Genomic DNA, 17318 nt, shown 5'->3' with positions numbered 1-17318 from the left:
CTGTGGCTAGTATAGTGAGCAAAATGCTGGCTTGCATCCATAGATGCTTCTCAAGTAAGTCCTGGGACGTCATTCTCCCCTTGTACTCAGCCTTGGTGAGGCCGCAGCTGGAGTATTGCGTCCAGTTTTGGGCTCCACAACTGAAAAAGGATGTGGAGAAGCTTGAGAGAGTCCAGAGAAGAGGCAAATGCATGATCAGAGGTCAGGAAAACAGAACTTACGATGACAGGCTGAGAGACATGGGACTCTTTAGCCTAGAAAAGCGCAGGCTCAGGGATGATCTGATGGCCACCTATAAGTTTATCAGGGGTGACCACCAGGATCTGGGGGAACATTTGTTCACCAGAGCCCCCCAAGGGATGACAAGATCGAACGGTCACAAACTCCCCTGAGACCATTTCAGGCTGGACTTAAGGAAGAATTTCTTTACTGTCCAAGCCCCCAAGGTCTGGAACAGCCAGCCATCGGAGGTGGTTCAAGCACACACATTGAACACCTTCAAGAGAAATGTGGATGTTTATCTTGCTGGGATCCTATGACCCCTGCTGACTTCCTGCCCCTTGGGCAGGGGGCTGGACTCGATGATCTTCCGAGGTCCCTTCCAGCCCTGATGTCTATGAAATCTGTGAAATCTATATGGATCCTTCATATAATCAGCTTGTCTTTCCTTATTTGGAATAAAAAGAAAAGAAATGTTAAAGATAGTGTTTATTACATTTTAATACAAAAATGAGTATAGATAATGGAGGTTAGGAGCTTGTGAAATCCTTGTTTGGGACAAAAAAGAGATTTCACCAAAAGGGGAATGATTTCCAAGGGTCTACTACCGTATGCAAAAGGGGTGTGGTAGTAGAGTGGTTCAGACGCCTTCTTTCCTTTGCCCCCCACAAACCAACCAGCTGCAGGTGGATGCCTGATCCCATGGTCTGGGGAGCTGCATGTAGCTGGTATGATGTTAACCACACATCTCCCTTGTGTGCCATTGACTACAGAAATGGGTGTGCTTCACCCACAGCAGTCCAGTGGGCTGCTAGGCTCAGATTAACCTCAACCTCCCTTTTTTTTAAATAGCCAGGTGCAAAAGGGTATCCCGCATGATTGATATGGGGGATTGTAATGACCCTACAGGGAGTGTACTGTGTTGGAACACCTATAGCACAGCATAGTATTGTAGCTGAGGTGGCATAATGGGCACCATACTTGGCAATAGTTAAGCATTTTATGTGTGAATTCCAGGCTGCACTGCTTTGTTTTATCATGACCTTGTGCTATTTCCATTTTGTTGGTAACCCTCTCTACTGGATTTTATTTTCATTGTAAGCTTCCTGGGGTAGGGGCTACCTGACTGATCTGTAGACTATCTAGCACACTAGTACCTGGCCCATGGCTGTCTGTAAATATTGACTTCCCCCCCTCCCCGAATGACCTTATGTCCTTGTGATTGTTTTGCCCATTAATATGCCATCTTCTAATAATTAGTAGGTGCTGGAGAGGTGGGATCTGTTTTATTTTGTCCACAAAAAAATACACATAAGCTGAGTGTGGTTTCATAGCATCTCTTTTTCCTTCAAATCTAACTTACTGCTGACACAGGACTGTTTTTTGCTTTCCTTTATAGCAGGGGATATGATCTTCTTTTTTGGATCTCTCAGGTATGTTTTAATAATCTGTTTCCTGCCCTGGCAGGGTATTGGCAGTGCTCTAATTCCCTTTGCTTTATGTGTGGCAAGTTAGGATGTTCCTGACGTTTTGGGGCCTTGTGCCTGGCAGGTATGTGAGAAGGTTATTGATGCAGTTTTATGGGCAGATTAGACAAACTCTGTATAGGATGGCTTAGGTAGGAATGATGCTATCTTGAGCAGGTTTGGACTAGATAACCCAAGGTCTCTTCCAAGCTTTCCTTTCACTTACTTTTCTATGATTCTGTATTTTATTTTGGATACATGGGCTTAATTTTGCAAAAAAAAAATCCTCTTAAAAGGTAGAATGCTGCCCATTTCCACCTTAAGTACGTGCAACCAGGAAATTTCTAGCAAATTTGGTTTTTTTTCTTTCTTTCTTTCTCATTTTCTTCAAATCAATCTGTAGGAACCGATCAGGGAAAATTATAATAATGATGATGATGATAAAAGAGTGTTGCAGGTGCACGTTTGTCTGAGAGAGACTAGAAAAAGTGCTCAGGAAAGCATTCTCCCCATGTCTTCTGCAGCTTTGTCAGCTCCTATGAAGAAAATTATCAAAGTGAAGAGAGTCTGAAGAGTTCAGTTTATATAACCAAAACTTCTCAAGTACTGGCAGAGAGCTCTTCTTCAACAATAAAGGCTAAATCGTGGAAGGACAGTCATCCATAATGGTGGATTTGGTCTCCTGCAAAGTCCTCACTGTTGCTCCTCCATTCTCGTGGTCCACATAGTTGTCTATGTTATGTATGAGTGCTCTGTCTTTTCTGCCGCAGGTGGCGCGTGTTCCTTTGGAGACCTTGGTATTACATGAAGAATGACCGCGAGCTCAGTTTAATGGCAAAGACTTGGCCAGGGTTATTACCAATTGGGTGCCAGCGTACTAATGAGCTTGCCAAAAGAGTTACAAGATGTTAGCCCTAGGTGCTTGTGATAAAACCCAATTACAACTAGATCTGAACAATTCTGTTTACATCAAATATTTACATAGCAAACATCAACATCTCCGCCAAATTACTGACTTCCCGTCACCAAATTAATGCCTTTCGTCATTGCCATGTGTATTCTGAACTCTCTGGCACCAGCCTTAACAATCAGCTTTAACCTCAGCTTCATCAGTAAGCTTTGTAAGGGGTTCTTAAAGTCTAATTTCTCCGGCATCTTCCAGTCTAAGGTGGATGTCAGGTCTGTCTTTGTTTAAGCCTGCTTTGGTCAGTGTTCTAGCAAAGCCCTTATATGTGTTGTATATGCACTGATCAATGCTTATATTAAACAGCAAGGCCTATGCTGATCACATATATAAATTTAAGCTAATGATCCTTTTCCAGGACATGTATTTATTCCTGTTGCCTGTGCATTTTACTACACAATGCCTATCTCACGATCTGTGACACAGGACTCCCATCATCTCCTTACCTCATGATCTTTAGCATATTAATCTCTCTCTGTGTCATACAAATGGAGAAATGAAGTACAGAAGTACTAAGGTGCCTAATACCTATGGATTTTAATGGCAGTTAGGTATTGTGTATCCAGGCCTCAGTGATACAAGAGCAGGGCATGCCTTATGAAGAGAGGCTGAGAGCCATGAGGATCTTCAGCTTCAAAAAAGCGCAGGCTGAGGGGTGACTTGGTGGCAGCCTATAAGTATATTGGGGTGTGCATCAGGATCTGGTGGAACGCCTGTTCACCGGAGCACCCCAATGGATGACAAGGTCCAATGCTCACAAACTTCTCCAAGACCATTTTAGGCTCGACATAAGGAAAAACTTCTTTACTGTCCGAGCCCCCAAGGCCTGGAATAGACTCCCCCAGAGGTGGTGCAAGCACCTACTCTGGACACTTTCAAGAAACATTTGGACACTTACCTTGCTGGGATCATTTGACCCTAGCTGACTTCCTGTCCTTTGGGCAGGCCGCTGGACCTAATGATATTATGAGGTCCCTTCCAGCCCCTAAAGTCTATGCATAGGACAGTAAGGCTGAAAGGGATCTCACCAGGTTTTCTAGTCCAGCCCCCTGCTCCAGGCAGGATCATCCCTGATTAAACCATCCCAGCCAAGTACCTGCTTTTGAAAGTTTCTGAGAAGTTTGCAAGCACATACTTTGGATGCTTTTTAAGAAACTTTTAGATGCTTATCTTGCTGGGATCCTTTGACCCCTGCTGACTTCCTGCCCCTTGGGCAGGGGGATGGACCCAATTACCTTGTGAGGTCCCTTCCAGCCCTAATGTCTATGAAATCTTTCCAAAATATCCATGTTCTTCTAAAACGGGGGGAGGTTTCAAAACTGGACACAATACTCCAGGTGAGGCCTCACCAGTACTGAATAGAGTGGAAGTATCAATGCCCTTGATGTCCAATTGACACTCCTGTTAATATCATCCAGGATTCTGTTGTCCTTTTTTACAATACGACTACCCTGTTGGATTATATTCATTTTAAGGTCCACTATAACCCCCAGGTCCTTCTCTGCAGGACTGCAGCCCAGTCAGTCACCCCCAGTCTGTATTTGTGCATGCCATTATTCCATCCCAAGTGCAGAACTTTGCACTTGTCCTTGTTGAATCTCAACTGATTGACTGTAGGCCATTTCCCCAGTCTGTCCAGGTCATTCTGGACCCTAACCCTGCCCTCTAGGATGTCTGCAAGTCCACCCAACTTGGTGTCATCCACAGATTTCCTGGGCATACTCAATGCGATCATCCACACCATGAATGAAGATGTTAAACAAGACCAGACCATGGACAGAACCCTGGGGAACTCCAGATGATACCTCCTCCCAGTTAGGTATTGAACCGCTGAGGACTACTCGCTGAGTATTATGATCCAATGAGTTATGTATCCACACATCGAATAGGGGTTACAAGTAAACTCCCCTTCTACACTTAACAAGAAACTTCCATTTTAAGAAATTGAAATTCCTTCAAATACATCTCAGGAGAGGGGGTGTGATTTTTTCAGGCCATGTGGAATGTTGTCTTTGGCTGAGAACTGGTTGCATTGTGTACACTTGTGTGCTTAAGATCTTGTGTTTATCAAAACCTCCTGATGCTCTGCTTTCCACATTTTCATGCCTAAATGATTTTCACCTCTTGAGTGAACTTTTCCGATTGCTTCTTTTTAATTCCAAAGAGAGACAATACGCTGTTCCTGGAAGCAGGGAAAGCTTTTCAATAGACACTGATTGCAAAATGCTTGGGATGCAGAAGTTCAGACAATGAATCTCCTTGTTTTCAGTTGTTTTCTGAGCCAGAATATGATATCCTTATGCAAACTGAGTGCATTCTTTTCTGCACATGCTTTCTTCCACAGAAGGTATGGAAGGAGCACCAATCCAGACTACTTTATAGTTTGGTGGTAAGCACAGTGACTTGGGAAGTGGAATAAGTGGTTGACATGACCTCAGGCTGAGGCCTCCCACTTTCTCAGTCGAGTCCTCTCAAAACTACTACAAAAGAGAGCCACTGCTACTGCCTCTGGAACTCAACTCAGTGTTGTCGCTATGAATGAGGGGTGCTCTGAGTATGACTAAAGATTTGGTTTCCTTCATAGGCTTTGGCAGAACTGAACACCTCTGTTATGGATTGCATTGGAATTTAGATGAGATTTTAGGAGCCTTCTTAGAAGAAAATGGTGCTTTTGTGTGGCCACTGGGGCAGGGTTATTCTAGATCACTTTTTGTGAGTACCCAGAATCTGACTATGTCCCATTGTAGTGCCTCTTTCATCGTGATCTTTTATCTGGTACTGGTACCACCTAAATAAAACATGACCTCAACGATCAAACCAGCACCACTTCTTAAAGCCTCAGCAGCCTTGGTGACCAATCAATGAAGTGACCTCCTTAAGCACCTGTCCTTCGTTGATCACCTTGGTACTGACTCTACATCCATCTTCTATTGCCAACATCTCTGGTTCAGCACTACAGATCTTTGCAGATGTTAATCCAAGTGAAAGAAAAGAGAAGAGGAGGACCCTTCTTTACAGGAGGAGCATGGACAGAGGCAAGCAGGAAGTACCATGGCTCTTCCTCTTCTTGTTGCATTCTGTCCTATGAAAGGCTAAGAAACAACACTTGATGGCTCTGTCTGAGGATCATAGGAAAGTAAGGCTGGAAGGGACCTCACATCATCATCTAGTCCAACCCCATCATCTAAACCATCCCAGCCAAGTGTCTGTCTATTCTGCTGTTGGACTCTCCATCCTTAGAAAATCTTCACAGTTTCTCTAGGCACCCTGTTCCAATGCTTGCTTTATGCTAGTGCTAGCAGTAATGGTACGCTGCATTTACTTGGCTATACTTCATGTGCCAAAATCGGACCTTGTTGTCTCAGTGTAAATTTAGAGTAACACCAATGTTAGTGCAATTATTCTGGATTTAAGCTGGTGCAAATGAATGCAGAATCTTACATATCTGAAGATGTAATGGAAAGATAAATGTGTAAAATGTTTGAGCTACTTTCTGTCAGGGAAATATCTTAAAGCTGGTGCTGCCATTACAGGGAGTTGAAACTGTGGGGCACAGACAGGCCTCCAGCGTGCGCCCCCTGAACGACCTGCCAGCTGTCAGTCACAAGTGACCTACTTTCTGGTCCTGCGCAGGCTCCGTGGCCTCACAGCTCTCACTCTCGCGCAGGCCTAGTCAGAGTTTCAGTGAGGTAATCAGTCTGGAACCTTCCTCCTAAGCAGTTCCCTGATTGGCTAAGGGGAACTATAAAGGGTCCTGGACCCTTACTCAAGGGGGGGAGAGAGTTCGGGGAAGTGTGGGGTGTTGTTGGTGTGAGAGTGTGACTTGTCTTTTCGATCTCGGTCTTCTTCATATTGATATCTTCGGTTACTGGACTGTTTTGGCCTGGACTTTGACTTCGAGTTTGGATCGTCCTCGTTACCTTGGCAACAATTTCGTGCTTACCTGTTTGGCTCCTGACCTCGGCTCCCGTCTCTGACTTTGGCTTCGTCTTCTTCGTTCTTCTTGATTATGGACTGTACTTTGGACTGGCGTCACATTCCCGGCCTCGATCCTCAGTTCATTGTCCCTCACGTTACAATTTCATTTGTTTGTAGCCCCGTTTAATGAGCTGTTGACCAGCCCTGGGACTAGCCAGCGGGCAGCTGCCCCTATCCCTAGCGGGTAGATAGCAAGGGCTCGCTGGTGAACCCCATGGGCCAACAGACCCCTTTTGTTGTTTGTATTCGTTCTGTAACATACTGTAACTGAAGAAATCATCTGGGCCTCCGCTGCCAAGCGTGAGTAAATAAATCATCCTTGTTTCAACTTTTACGTGTGTCCCGTGCAGCTCAAACTCCACCGCCACTAATCCCACCTGTTCGTTCCAATTGCCACCACCCAGTCGCACCACCATGACCAATACCGTGATCGTGGCTCACCAGCTCCAGTACATTGACACTTTCATGGCAGATAAATTAATATTATTTGACAGTTATATTTTTAGTGCAAAATAAAATATATCTTAAAGCCAAACCTGCTATCACAATAATTTCACAAAAAATAGATGAATGTACTAAGGATCTTTACTGAATTTAATTACCAACTATACCGCCTGCAACAATCCCTCCATGACCATCACATTGCCTTTTGAAATTCCTATATATTTATTATACACATGAAAATGAATTCTTGAAACATAGACAAGGATTTTCATAACTTACTTGTGTTTAATCCTCTTAGTGAAATGAATGGGAATCATGCCCTTGATTTCATCTGAAGCTTTGTCAGACTCAGTATATATATTTTTATTAGGCCATATAAATCTTTCATTTTGGTGATTTTGCATTGCAGCTATTTGTACCATGTTTTTCATATCATAGCATTTTCCTATTCCTTTTAAAGACCTTTCCATTTAATGTCTTCTCTTTGTTGGTATTTACTCTAAGGCATTTATCTGAATTAGATCCAATTTCCACCTACAATATTAATTGTATATTTGAACGGTCTCTGCTCCAGTGCATCTGGCTCTTCCTAATTACTGGTGCTTTCATATATAAATTTGAAATATGCACCTCTCAATATTGTCGTTGTAGTTATGTACTGAAAAACAACAACAGCAAACCGTACACTTATAGAAATGATTTTTCCATAAATCAATGTCCTAGATTTTCTCTGAGCTATTTACAGTAGGAACAAGTTTCCAACGCTATTGTATAATTCATATGAGGGAATTTGCATATGTAGGACCTATTTGGTGGTTGACAAGTTATATCATTTGAGGATTTGCCCATTAGGTTTTAGGATACTGCATGGTCCATCACTGAGAAGTAGGACCCCTGAGTAGGCTTAGTTAAAAATGTCTGTTGAAATGCTTTGTCAATGGAAAATAATGAAAAAGAATTATTTTGTTGAAATGGCCAAATAGTATTTTTTTTCTTGCACAAAATGTTGAGTTGTTCATTGAAAAACTGATTTTCTAAGGATCTTAATATTTCAGTTTGGAAATACTACCATAGTGTCTCATAGAGGTGCAGTTCAAATATCTAATGTCCCCATTTGTTTCTACACCACTTCCATTAGAGAATCAGTCCAAGAGTGTTGCCTAATAAATTGTGGTAGATGTACTTTGAGCAGACAGCCTGAGGTTCTGTGGAGATCAACCTCGTTTTTCAGCCAGGTCTTCTGACTTCATTTCTACATCAGTGCTTTATTGTCTGTTTATCTGCAAGTCATCTAAGGATCTAATGGCCTCAAGTGTACCAAGTTGTGCATCAACATCCTCACGACTATTCCTGACAGAACATAACTTTCTCTGCCTCAGCTTGCACTTGTGTCCTATGGTGCTGGGCACAGATCAGTCTACAGTTTGAAAAAAATTAATTGATTAATACCTACCTACTTCTTAGGCATATGGTGAGTCTTAATTAATTCTTCACGAAGCACTTTGAGATTGTCAGAAGAAAGATCCTAAATCAACATAACACATCACTATTATTAAACAGCTTTAGGTAGTAGACAACTAATGTTTCTGTAGAAATTTCAAGCCACAACATGCCAGCATATCATTAAAACACATCTGTTCAAATACTTCTTGCAAGGTGCGTATGTGACCTTCCTTCCTGCGAAAACAGCTTGTCTCCCCCTAATCAAGCTGTTCATTCTAAATGTGCTTGCATTTAATCTCTCATTATCATTTCTAATGCTTTCTTCGACAACTGAATAGTTCCTAAATGTTTTACTAACAGAAGTGTCAAAAGAGATTGGTCATCTCCCAGTCTGAGATAGGGTTGGGTACATTGGCAACACACAGGGGGTGCATGTGTACCCCCTAAGACTGGCTGTGCACCCCTTGAGAGAAGTGCTGGCAGCACTTCTGGTTCCCTCTGGCACTTCTGCCAGTGGCAATTGGCTGCTGGAGGACCCGCCCAACCCCCAGACAGTGATCGGCTGCTACTGCCCCTCTTCCTCCCAGTTTTAGGAGGCACCAGTTACCCATGGTTGGGTATTTGACCCACCAAATAAAGTTTGTCAATTGGCCAGTCAAATATCAGTCAAAAAGTGTAAAAAATTGCCGATACAATCAAATAATACACAGAAAAGTCACAGTTTTTCCATTAACAAATGTGTCAAAAACAATAAAAAATCATGTTTCTGTCAAAAAAACTACAAAAAATAGATTCATTCCCCATAAAATTGCTGTAATTTTGGTCAAAATCTATGCAGTCAATTGACCAGTGTGCCAACTCTAATTTAAGAAGCCACTTTGTATTTTTCTGAGCTTTTATAAAACTTAGGAAATTGAAACCCCTGCGATTTCTGGTGCTGGTCTGTCATTTTCCCTGCAAAAACATGTTTTTGGTGTAATTATTCATGTATTAGAGGATATATAGCATGATACATTTGAATAGTACTACACTGCTTAAGACCAAACTACAGGAGAAATGCTACTCCATGAGAATCCAGCATTTTAAAGAGATTGCATTTAATTGCATATCTCTTAAAGGCAATTTTATCATCAAATTTCAGGCAGAAAGCTGTTTTGCTTGTGTTTAAGCAGGAGATAAAATAGGACTAATGTTTTCTCTGCTTTATGCTCTAGCCCTTTAACCAAATTACAGGCAGTCCTCGACACTTATGTTTCGAGTTACAACGTTTTGCACTTACAACATTTATAAATTGACACTCTGTGTCAACTTTCTGACATCAGTTTCAACTTAACAATGTTTGATCAGATACGACGCCACACCAGCAAACAAGTTTGCTGTGTCACTCATCTCCCCGGAGAACATCTGTCCAAACTTCCTTGGACACTTTCTTTAAGAAGCAGACAAGAGATGAGAAAAACCCGCAGCCAAGATCCGGAGAAGACTCCAGCCAAGAACCCTTCAAAAAGTCCAGCAAAGTCACCTCAAAGAAGTCCTTCCAAATTGATATGCTTGCAACTTACAATAAAAATACACTAATGTAGCTATATTACTCATCTATAATTGAGTACAAAATTCTGGGTTATTTTTGGTGAAAACAGGGTATCGGGCCTTGGTTCAGGAACCAATCCCCCATTTATAACATTGTTTCCTATGAGAAAATTGATTCCGAATTACAACGTTTTGACTTAAGATGCAGTTTTCAGGAACCAATTGTGTCGCTGGTCCAAGGACTGCCTGTATTCTCTGGTGTTGTACAGCTCTGGAAGACTTAATTGGTCAATATAAGATTTCATAGATTTCATAGACATTAGGGCTAGAAGGGACCTCAGAAGATCATCGAGTCCACCCCCTGCCCAACGGGCAGAAAGTCAGCTGGGGTCATAGGATCCCAGCAAGACAAGCATCCAGTTTGCTCTTGAAGGTGTTCAGTGTAGGTGCTTGAACCACCTCCAATGGCAGGCTGTTCCAGACCTTGGGGGCTCGGACAGTAAAGAAATACTACCTTATGTCCAGCCTGAAACGGTCTTGCTGGAGTTTATAACCATTCGACGTCATCATCTCTTGAGGCGCTCTAATGAACAAATGTTCCTCCAGATCCTGGTGGTCGCCCCTGATAAACTTATAGGTGGCCATCAGATCACCCCTGAGCCTGCGCTTTTCCAGGCTAAAGAGCCCCATGGCTCTCAGCCTGTCATCGTAAGATCTGTTTTCCTGACCTCTGATCATGTGTGTGGCTCTTCTCTGTACTCTTTCAAGCTTCTCCACATCCTTTTTCAATTGTGGAGCCCAAAACTGGACGCAGTACTTCAGCTGCGGCCTCACCAAGGCTGAGCACAAGGGGAGAATGACGTCCCGGGATTTGCTTGAGAAGCAACTATGGATGCAAGCCAACGTTTTGGTTGCTTTAGTAGCTGCAGTATTGCATTGATCATGGGATACCAGATTGAAGGCTTTTTTGAAGACACTGGAGTCAGAACAAGACGTTGAATTTTTTTTTTAGGCTCAGCAAATGGGCAGACAAGAACCTGATGGTGTTTTGAAGTCAAGATATATGACATCAATCTTCTTTCCCTTGTCCAGGTGATAGGTCACCTGGTTGTAAGAGGAAATGAGATTGGTCAAGCAAGACCTACCTGCAACAAACCCATGCTGGCTGTCCCTTAGGATGTTGGTGTTGGCCAGTCGATTAGAGATTGTCTCTTTAATAAACTTTTCTAAGATCTTCCCTTGGATAGAAGTCAGGTTCATGGGCTTATAGTTAGCTGGATCCACTTTCCTCCCTTTCTTGAAGATAAGCATCACATTGGCCTTCTTCCAGTCTTCAGGCACTATACCAGAGCACCATGAGTTTTCAAAGATCCGTGCCAGGGGCTGGGCTATGATGCTCGCCAGCTCCTTGAGTACCCTGGGGTGCAGATTGTCAGGGCCGGCTGACTTGAAGGTATCCAGCTTCTCAAGATGTTCCTTCACAAGGTCAACATTAATGGAGGGCAGGGGATCTCCCTCACCCAGACCTCCCTGTCCCATAGTGGGCATGGGTGTCCCATGGGACTGATGAAAGACGGATGCAAAGTACCCATTTAATAGGTTGGCTTTTTCCTGGGCGTCAGTTGTCAGTTGCCCCATCTGGTTTAGCAGGGGTCCAATGTTGCCCTTGCTTTTCCTCCAGCTCCCCACATATTTGAAAAAGGACTCTTTATTGTTCTTGATGCTCGAAGCTAGTTGGAGTTCAGTTGCAGCCTTGGCTTTCCTGGTTTGCTCCCTGCAGGACCGGACCAGTGCAGAATAATCTTCCTTGGAGGTGAATCCCATCCTCCATCCTTTGTAGTCTTTTCTTTTTAGCCTCAGGAAGTCTGTTAGGTCCCTGGAGAGCCAGAGGGGCTGCTGTGCCCTCTTACTGCCTTTCCTTCAAGATGGAATAGAATTAGCTTGTGCATTGAGGATCACTCCCTTGAGGAGCAACCACTCTTCTTGAACTCCCATCTCCCTGGGGTCATGGTCCCTTAGGGCCTGACTGACAAGCCTCCTGAGCTTGTCAAAGTTGGCTTCCCTGAAGTCAAGGACTTCTGTGTTGCTGACTGACTTGCCAGCTTTACGGCGGATGGTGAAGGTGATTAGCTCATGGTTGCTGTCACCCAGCTTCCCATCGATCACTAGGTCACTGATTAGGTCATCCCCAGTAGCCAGGACCAGGTCCAGCAGTGCTTTACCTCTCATTGGCCTGTACACTTCTTGAGTCAGGTAGAAGTCATCCACACACAAGAGGAAGCTTTGCAACCACTCGGATTTTGCTGAGTGATCCTCCCATGAGATGTCCAGGTAATTGAAGTCACCCATGACAACCATGGTCCTGGAGCATGCAGCCTCAGCCCATTCCCAGGTGAACTCCTGGTCAAACTCAGGACTTTGGGTGGGAGGTCTGTAGTAGACTCCCACCGTTGTGTCCCCTCTGCTGTGTTCCTCACAGATTTTCACCCAGAGGGTTTCCAGTTGTCCACCCTGGTCGCTCATATCAGCTTGCAGGGACATGTAGCTTCCCTTAACATAGAAAGCTACACCCCCGCCCCTTTTATCTACATGATCCCTCCTGTATAGGGTATAGCCACCTATACCAGAGGTCCAGTTATGGTTGGAGTCCCACCAGGTCTCCATTATCCCTATGATGTCATAATTATTTGCATTGAGCAGGAGGACGAGCTCCTCCTGCTTATTCCCCAAGCTCCTGGCATTTGTGTACAGGCAGACAAGTGTCCCCTTGGGGGCTCGTGCCTTGCCCACAGAATGTACCAGGGTTGGGGTAGGGGTGGGCTCCCTTAAGTGCCTTGGCCTGCTGGCTTTGCAAGGCTTGCTTAGCAGGCCAGCAGTGGCAGTAGTCCCCCCATTCCCCGTTTAAAAGATGAGCTTTTAAACATCATTTAAATGGCTAGAGGGATTCACTCCTGTGAAGGAGTGAGTCAGCCCACAGTGACTTCTGGAATTTCAAGGCATCTGTTGAGGTATGCTAAATCTTGAGCTCAGACTTATGAGTGTCCATTTAATATTGTCAGAGATGCTTGGTTATCTAAGTTATGTGGATTGCCTGGCTTTGGAGTCAGGGCAACAGGTGATGTACAACCAATGGATTATGGCTGTCCAGTCAAACAATCAACTCTTCTATATATGCTGAGCAATAGTTTAAAGGGTGAAATGGTGTTAATTATAGCATCTTTCATGATGTGGTATTTTTCAAGTTAAGTTAGAAAGGTAGGCCCTTGCACTGGAGAGTTTCTGGCCACGTTAAGGCTATTCCATTCTTGATGTGCTGCAGAGCTGGCCCTGGAAAAAAGATCTCCATCCCTTCCTATCACTCCATCATCTGGCTGCCTTTTATCCCCAATCACATACTAAAATATTCTTAACTTGGAGAGGAATTCAGTGACATACTCAAAATCTCTCCTGATTTCCTCCTAACCAGCTGTTTGTGTTTCCTAATAAATCTAAGGTATATGCTTGTTATTTGGAAAAGATTATGCTGGGGCTTAGTATTTATATGATCCCTTCTTTTTAGCTGTTTTGTGTGTTGGCTGATACCAAGGGGTCTGTTTACAGCAGTGTTAGTGGGAAGACGATCTGCACACTTTGCTACTGACCTTTTACAATTGAAGAATAATCTGCCACAGAAAAAAAATACCCTCTCTAGTTACGAGTGTGGTGAGGAAGAACAATTTCCTTTATTTTGGCAGTTTAGAGAATAACTAAGAAAGGCAGTTTGTGAATGGAAGAACATTAAACAATGTGGAGGAGAAAGAGAGATTGAGAGAGAAAGATTAATTCCACGCATCTCTCAAGTGATGACAGATTAGCAGGGAGTGTTAAGTGTTTGTGAAAGAAAACGTTATTTAAGCTGGGCCAACACAGTCCAGTTTATTGATGGGTAATAAAGAATCCTTTGGAATTAAATAATGGAGAATATGGAAGGAAGATTGTAAAATATTAAACACGCACTCAGCAGGCAAAGTTGAGGTGTAAATTGCCAAGGCCTCCATCATTCTTGGGAATGAGGGTTTCATCCTCATTTTACTTCCTATACAGGTATGCTCTGCTTCCTTTTTTCTTCTGCATGCCATTGGCAGATACCCAGGAGAGGGAATCCAGGTGCAGACTAAGCAATACACCTTGTCAAATTCCAGCTGTAATTTAGGGTGCCTAATCTTAATTTTCAGCCCACTCGGGTGCTGAAGGTCATACTGCAAGTCAATGACTAAGCAGGTTTCAGATCCAACTGTTCTGCCTCTCAGTTTCACCATTAGGACCCCACTTAAACCACAGGGAGACAAAGGTTTTTCATGGCCCACTTGCAGCTCACAGAGCTGATTTCACGGGCATTTCACGGTGGCTTTGTCCCTTGGTGCTGATTGGTGGAGAGGCCTCAGGGGGAGGAGGGATGAGGGGGTGGCTGCCATCTTGATTGCTGACTGCCCTTTGTGCCACCTCATTGCTCGGCACTGATAGGTAGAGAGGCACTGACAGGGTAGACGGGACAAGGGGACAGCAACCCCCCCTTCTTGCCACTCCCACAGCCAGTGCCTTACTCTCCTTGCAGGGAGGACCACTGGGGAGCCAGAATTTTATTTTTATTAAGTTTTTTGTTGTTGATGATCTTGTGGATTTCACAGACAAGCCCAGATTTCATGGTTGCTGTGAAATCCGTGAAACTGTGAAGTAGGTCCCTATCCATAGAACCATAAAACAAAGCATCTCCCTACATGAGCATACAGCTCAGTAGTGGCAGTGGGGCCAGATGAAGTCTTTATATTTGTTGGGTTTTTGTGGACTACTTTTTTTCACACGTTCAACCATGACTCCTTAGCTGGTTGTGCGGCACCTAGGACTTGTCTACATCATGGCAGCTTCAAGGAGGGGCTTGAGCATACCCTGCCTAGGCCCCAAACCATCTGTGCCAACAGGCATACTCCAAACATGGAAGTTTGCCTGTGGTTGCCCCGGACTTGTTCCTCTGTGTCTCTCTCATCCTCAGTCTCAGCTGTGCCCGAGAATACCAGTGTGGATGAAACCAGGGAGAAGTCACCAGTGAGATCTAGGGCTAGCAGTACGTAGGCAAAGGATCTTTACATCATATCCACACATACTTTGACTAAAAAATTGCAGGATATTTTCAGCATTTCTCAGAGAGCTATCTGCATACACAGTTCAGTGCTTGGCACTGTGTGCTAGGCCAGCCAGGTAGCTTCATTTTGGTTCTGCAGCTTTGCAACATCAGATTGTTGCCAGCTTCCTCAGTGCAGCACACTGGAGGGACATAATTGGCCCTTGGTCAACTGGCTATTTATTTTAAGCCAACTTCAATAGCTCAAGGTTGCACTGCGCTAGGTAATAACATCTCTTAACAGCTTTCTGTCCATGTCAAGCTAATACAGGCAGGAAAATGTCATATCCTGCAGGTCCCTAATATGAATACTGCTTGAACTGCTAGCATATAGTTTGGCTTGCCTCTAATGAATATGAATACAGATGAGTATAGGTTGGAACCAAATCACATACAGAGAAAAGGCAGACTGAGCAAAAATCAGTTGGTGGGGTGAGTGGCATTTTACAATGGGAAAACCCATTGGTCCTGAAATGTTGGAATAAAAACCTTTGAGAGCTGGACTGTGGCTCTGTAATTGCTCTTTTCAAGTACATAGACAGACTTGGGTGTGATAAAAATAAACTTGTTAAAGACACACTGCTCCCAAAGAATATAAAGGGCACAATGAAAGACATGGGGAGACAAGTTTATTCACGTATGACACAAAGGATGACTTAGAAAGCTTTTGATCCACTGAGAAGTGAAATAAGTAAATGTAAAAAAAAAGCATATGGGAAATATGAACAGCTGATTCATACCATGCCACAAGCGATAATGTGCACTGAAAAGATGCAAGGTGGTATGAAAAACTTGATGACAAACTGATAATGAAAGGAAAAGCAAAGAAATACTTGTTTATATGCATGGAGAAAAAGTTTCTTTTAGAAAGTACATTCTTTTTAGATTTGGTATTCCATCCATAAAAAGCCAAGGGAGAAGCTAATGAGAAATATCATATACATTTATTCTAATGAAGGTAGATATATAGATTACTAGTATTTTACTAAGTGAATGCTGTGGTGAGCTTAGCATAGAGGGCAGGTTTGTGGCTCTCTTCCACTTCTTTAAGCGACTGTTTTCTTTTACATAAGAGAGTTAAAAATAGGAGTTTTCTTCTTTCAGGGGTGTACTTGGTATCCGTGTTGGTCTGAGGCAAAAAGACATATAAAAGACTTTTTGTCTCAGATCAACACAGTTACCAAGTACACCCCTGAAACATGGAAGATGCTGAATTTTAGCCGATTTTGGATTTTAAACTTCATTGCAGAACAACAAAGAAGTTTTTTGCCTCCCTGCCTGCCGTCTGACACCTCCAGGGAAAGAATTCTTCCTGATCAACACATCAAAGAGCTACTCAACACAGCTCACAAAGACACTCTTGGACCCAGAGGGACAGCCTTCCATCTTCAGCTCCCTCTGTGCAAAAACAAAGTTTATTTCCTACCTATGGGGACTTTTTACTATCTTATACCAGCTACACTTTTCCCAGAGCTTGACAAAGGGACTTTGATCCTGAAAGCTTGCAGAAAAGGACAATTTTCTTGCCATTTTCCAGTTGGTCTAATAAAAGGTCTCATTTTGGAACCAAGAGTTCCAGTTTTTTGTATGAAGTTTTCTTCTGGCATTTCATTTAGGCTGTTCCCTCTTCTTTCCCAGATCTGAGGAAGACAGAACGCAGAGTAGGGGGGCATCTTAGGGCTTTGTTACATAGTAACTTTAGGTGGCTTATGGAGCTCTTAACCCCTGGACTGGCCGCATGTTAACACCTTTTAAGCGGCTTAAAGCACTCATTATTCATCTTAAAGTTACACCACTCCAGGGTAGAATTATCTCTAATTTGCCTTATTTTATTCCTGTTCCATTACCATCTGGCCATTTCCTTCAGCTATTCAGCCCAAGGTGAAGTCCTCCAGCAGTGGAGAATGCAGTAGTACCTCCTGACTCGGGGCAGTCGGGAACACCAGGGCAGAGCAGGTCCACGAATAGTGTTTCACCCCCCCCACAGGGAAGTCAGGTAGAGTAAGCACTGCAACCGTGGAACACCTCATGGCCGCAGTGCCTCCTGCCACTGTTCAGACTGGCTCTACTCCCAGCGGCAGCAGCACAGAGGGTAGGCATTGTCTGAGCTCTGGAG

The sequence above is a fragment of the Crocodylus siamensis genome, chromosome 5, assembly GCF_052110815.1.
Source record: "Crocodylus siamensis isolate JL-2025a chromosome 5, ASM5211081v1, whole genome shotgun sequence".
Taxonomy (NCBI): Eukaryota; Metazoa; Chordata; order Crocodylia; family Crocodylidae; genus Crocodylus; species Crocodylus siamensis.
Note: the sequence above shows the minus strand (reverse complement) of the source record.